Source organism: Hyla sarda, chromosome 10 (assembly GCF_029499605.1).
Source record: "Hyla sarda isolate aHylSar1 chromosome 10, aHylSar1.hap1, whole genome shotgun sequence".
NCBI lineage: Eukaryota > Metazoa > Chordata > Amphibia > Anura > Hylidae > Hyla > Hyla sarda.
Genome location: NC_079198.1, coordinates 41,722,389 through 41,728,388, shown reverse-complemented (window position 1 = coordinate 41,728,388; position 6,000 = coordinate 41,722,389).

Here is a 6,000-nt window from a genome sequence, read left to right as displayed (position 1 = left end):
ATTCCCAAACAGGGTGCCTCCAGCTGTTGTAAAACTCCCAGCATGCCTAGACAGTCAACGGCTATCTGGCAATACTGGGAGTAGTTGTTTTGCAACAGCTGGAGGCTCCGTTTTGGAAACAGTGGCGTACCAGACGTTTTTCATTTTTATTGGGGAGGGGGGCTGTGTAGGGGTATGTGTATATGTAGTGTTTTTACTTTTTATTTTATTTTGTGTTAGTGTAGTGTAGTGTTTTTAGGGTACAGTCGCACGGGCGGGGGTTCACAGTAGTTTCTCGCTGGCAGTTTGAGCTGCGGCAGAAATTTTGCCGCACCTCAAACTTGCAGCCCGATACTTACTGTAATCCTCCGCCCATGTGAGTGTACCCTGTACATTCACATTGGGGGGGGGGGGAACATCCAGCTGTTGCAAAACTACAACTCCCAGCATGTACGGTCTATCAGTGGATGCTGGGAGTTGTAGTTTTGCAACAGCTGGAGGCACACTGGTTGTGAAACACCGAGTTTGGTAACAAACTCAGTGTTTTGCAACCAGTGTGCCTTCAGCTGTTGCAAAAGCTACAACCCCCAGCATGTACGGACAGCGGAAGGGCATGCTGGGTCTTGTAGTTATGCAACAGCTGGAGGCATACTACTTTGGCTGGGGATGCTGGGGATTGTAGTTATGCAACAGCTGGAGACACACTGGTTTGCTACTTAACTCAGTGTGCCTTCAGCTGTTGCAAAACTACAACTCTCAGCAGTCAACGGGTATGCTGGGAAATGTAGTTATGCAACCACCAGATGCACCACTACAACTCCCAGCATGCACTTTAGCTGATTGTGCAAGCTGGGAGTTGTAGTTACACAACAGCTGAAGGTACACTTTTCCATAGAAAGAATGTGCCTCCAGCTGTTGCAAAACTACAAGTCCCAGCATGCCCATAAGGGAATGCTGGGAGTTGTGGTGGTCTGCCTCCTGCTGTTGCATAACTACAGCTCCCAGCATGCCCTTTTTGCATGCTGGGAGCTGTTGCTAAGCAACAGCAGGAGGCTGTCACTCACCTCCAACGATCCTCGCCGCACAGGTCAGTCCCTCGTCGTCTCCGCCGCGGCCGCTGCTCCTGGGGCCCCGATCCCAACAGGGGCGCCGGGGATCGGGGTCCCCAGCACCCGGGGTGCACGTCCCGCACCCGCTCACGTCCTCCGGAAGAGGGGCGGAGCGGGTTGCAGGAGTGACACCCGCAGCAGGCGCCCTGACTGGTCGGCCGGTAATCCGGCCGACGAATCAGGGCGATCGTGAGGTGGCACCAGTGCCACCTCACCCCTGCTGGCTCTGGCTGTTTGGGGCCGTCTCTGACGGCCCCGATCAGCCAATAATTCCGGGTCACCGGGCCACTGGAGACCCGATTGACCCAGAATCCGCCGCAGATCGCTGGACTGAATTGTCCAGCGATCTGCGGCCATCGCCGACATTGGGGGTCATCATGACCCCACTGGGCGATATGCCCCTATGCCTGCTGAACGATTTCAGCAGGCATCGGGGACCGGCTCCGCTCCAGATGGTTGCGGGGGGCCGGTAAAACACATGACGTTCTCATACGTCATGTGTCCTTAAGGACTCGGAAATGGAGACGTATGAGAACGTCATGTGTCCTTAAGGGGTTAAAGGGGTATTCCAGGAAAAAACTTTTTTTTATATATCAACTGGCTCCAGAAAGTTAAACAGATTTGTAAATTACTTCTATTAAAAAATCTTAATCCTTTCAGTACTTATGAGCTTCTGAAGTTAAGGTTGTTCTTTTCTGTCTAAGTGCTCTCTGATGACACGTGTCTCGGGAACCGCCCAGTTTAGAAGAGGTTTGCTATGGGAATTTGCTTCTTAACTGGGCGTTTCCCGAGACACTTGTCATCAGAGATTACTTAGACAGAAATGAACAACCTTAACTTCAGATGCTCATAAGTACTGAAAGGATTAAGATTTTTTAATAGAAGTAATTTACAAATCTGTTTAACTTTCTGGAACCAGTTGATATATAAAAAAAAGTTTTTTCCTGGAATACCCCTTTAAAGTAGAATATGTCATGAAAAAACAATCTCGGAATCAGAATGATAACTAAAAGCATTCCAGAGTTAATAATGTTTAAAGTGACAGTGGTCAGATGTGCAAAAAAACGCTCTGGTCCTAAGGTGTAAAATGGCTTGGTCCTTAAGGGGTAAATGCCTAGTCTGGTTAATTTTTGTAAATTTTTTTTTTAGGGTGATGCGCCATAAAAGATGACTACAAAATCCAAAAATACTGAGTGCAATGTATGTAGGGCTAAACTGCCACTTCAATATGTCAAACAAACCTGTGCATCTTGTATAGCTAAGATTGTTACTTCAGAAGTTCCATCTTTATTGTCATCTATGCAAGACATGATCAGAAGGGAGATTCAAAATTCTCTCAAAGCCGCTAATATTGCTGCGTTGACAGCACTCTCTCCCTACTTAGCCATACCATTGTCTACAGAACCTGCTATGTCTACTGCTACTCCGACGGTCTCTGTAGAAGAGGAGGTAATAGTTTATTCAGCGGAGTCAGAGCAGGATTCAGTGGTCTCAGAGGATGCTGTTTCCCGCTGAAGACACTAAAACTATTCAAACAAAATACAGACAGTGCTCTGTGATGTAATAACGTTAAGACATATGTCGGTGTGTGAAAGGTAAAGTTACACTCCACCAAATGTAACTATGGAACAGAATGTGTGATAATAGGTGCCTGCAGCTTCTCCACGTCTGTATACAATCCACGATATAAAACTTCCTCCAAACCTGCGATGGGAGTAAAGGGCACTGGACATAAAGCAATTAGAAAGGATTCCGTTTATTCACACATGATGCAATGCTTTTCACAGTAAGGCTGCTTCATCAGGCATCAACTATAAAACTATTTAAGACATCATGTTTGAGGGTCTAAAAGCTAAAAAACATAGTTTTTCCAGTTCATATATGCATTTCGGCTTTAATTAAGAAAGAATGTGAGAACCTTGACAGAAAAACATTTCTTACCTTCAAAGGAAATTTTCTTTTGACGATATGGACCTGGTAAAGTGGGAAAAGGTGCCAAAGATTGATGTTGCCATTTCCAAAGTTTCTGAAAAGGGGGCTCTTCCATTGGAAGATTTTGGAACTCTTAAAGATCCAATTGATAAAAAGAGTCTTTCTTAAAGAAGACTTTGGAAGCTTCTTCCTCTTTCAAGCCTAATACTGCTGCTTATGTTGCCAGGTCTATGATTCTTTGGATTGACCAATTAGCAATAGACATTCAGAATGAAGTACCATATGAACAATTGCTTAAAGGGGTACTCCGGTGAAAACCTTTTTTCTTTTAAATCAACTGGTGGCAGAAAGTTAAACATATTTGTAAATTACTTCTATTAAAAAATATTAATCCTTCCTGTACTTATTAGCTGCTGAATACTACAGAGGAAATTCTTTTCTTTTTGGAATGCTTTCTGATGACATCACGAGCACAGTTCTCTCTGCTGACGTTATTATAATAATAATAACTCTTTATCTATTGTTGTCCTTAGTGGGATAAGAGATGGTCTTCATTTGGAATTCCCCAGACTGTCTCCTACTCGCCTAAAGATAACGGAGTACCAATCAGGGTCGGCACTTCAGTTAGCCTTAGAAAAAGAGGTCTTATCTTTAATAGAAAAACATATTCTTATGACAGATCCCTGAGAAGAAAATGGTCAGGGGTTTTACTTCTCCCTTTTTCTAGTAAAAAAAACAGACAGTTCTTACCGTACTATAATAAACCTATAGACTTTAAACAAATTTGTGGTGTATCAGAAGTTCAAAATGGAGACTGTTTGATCCACAATCTTTTAGCAAGAAATTGTTTCAAGGTGCCCTTGGATTTAAAAGACGTCTATTTGCATGTCCCCATACACCCAGATTTTCAGAAATTTTCAGAAATTTCTAAGGATAGCGGTCTTCATAAATTCTCATCTTGTACATCTTCAGTCCTCTGCCCTTCCCTTTGGCATAACGGTGGTGCCAAGGGTATTCACCAAGTTAATATCTGAAATGGTAGCCCACATAAGACATCTTTGTTCCCTACGTAAACTATTTTCTCTTAATTGGTCAGTCAAAACAGGAGGTAGAAGATTTTCTCTCCCATATGCTAAAAATCCTAGACAAATTAGGCTGGTTAGTGAACTGACTCCCGGACAAAGCTTGTGAGGCGAAACGCGTCGGAGGTGTTGTGGGTAACTGAGGTTGGGGTAATACCATCTTTGGTTGAGATACTCTGCATGCCTTTTTCTCCCCACTTGGGGGCTTGGTTCTTATATGATTTGTTACTTATATGTACTGCCATTTACTCTGTATACTACCCCCAATATATGGTGTAGTCGTGGTTAACCAGTCATGGCCGTAAATGTTGGCACCCCTGAAATTTTTGTAGAAAATGAAGTATTTCTCACAGAAATGGATTACAGTAACACATGTTTTGGTATACACGTTTATTCCCTTTGTGTGTATTGGAACCAAACCAAAAAAGGGAGAAAAAAAAAGCAAATTGGACATAATGTCACACCAAACTCCAAAAATGGTCTGGTCAAAATTATTGGCACCCTTTCAAAATTGTGGAAAAATTTGATTGTTTCAAGCATGTGATGCAACTTTAAACTCACCTGGGGAAGGTAACAGGAGTGGGCAATATAAAAATCACACCTGAAAGCAGATAAAAAGGAGAGACGTTCACTTAGTCCTTGCATTGTGTGTCTGTGTGTGCCACACTAACCATGGAAAACAGAAAGAGGAGAAGAGAACTGTCTGAGGAATTGATAACCAAAATTGTGGGAAAATATTAACAATCTCAAGGTTAAAAGTCCATCTCCAGAGATTTATATTTGCCTTTGTCCACAGTGGCACTGTAGCTAAACTCCCTGGGCGTGGACGGAAGGGAAAAGTTGATGAAAGGTGTAAACTCAGGATAGTCCAGATGGTGGATAAGCAGCCCCAAACAAGTTCCAAAGATATTCAAGCTGTCCTGCAGGCTCAGGGAGCATCAGTGTCAGCACGAACTATCTGTCGACATTTAAATGAAATGAAACGCTATGGAAGGAGACTCAGGAGGATGCCACTACTGACACAGACACATTAAAAAGCTACATTTTGCCAAAATAAACTTGAGTAAGCCAACATTCTTCTGGGAAAACGTCTTGTGGACAGATGAGACTAAGATAAAGCTTTTTGGTAAAGCACATCATTCTACTGTATGCCGAAAATGGAATGAGGCCTACAAAGAAAAGAACACAGTACCTACAGTGAAATATGGTGGAGGTTCAATTCTGTTTTGCTCCCTCTGGCACTGGGTGCCTTGAATGTGTGCAAGGCATCATGAAATCTGAGGATTACCAATGGATTTTGGGTCACACTGTTCAGCCCTGTGTCAGAAAGCTAGGTTTGCGTCAGAGATCTTGGGTCTTCCAGCAGGACAATGAACCGAAACATACATCAAAAAGCACCTAAATCACATTGAACACCTGTGGAGAGATCTTAAAATTGCTGTTGGGAAAAGGAGCCCTTCCAATAAGAGAGACCTGGAGCAGTTTGCAAAGGAATGGTGGAGTGGTCCAACATTCCGGCTGAGATGTGTAAGAAGCTTATTGATGGTTATAGGAAGCGGCTGATTTTAGTTATTTTTTCCAAAGGGTTTGCAACCAAATATTAAGTTAAGGGTGCCAATAATTTTGTCCAGCCCATTTTTGGAGTTTGATGTGACATTATGTCCAATTTCTTTTTTCCTCCCTTTTTATTGTTTAGTTCCAATACACACAAAGGGTAGAAACATGTGTATAACAAAACATGTTTTACTGCAATCCTTTTTTGTGAGAAATACTTCATTTTCTTAAAAAAATTTAAGGGGTGTCAACATTTACGGCCATGACTGTATAGGCTGATGGTTTGGTGCAATACAATGTACTCTATGAGAGATTCTCATGTTTTATGTAGGTACGCCCATCCA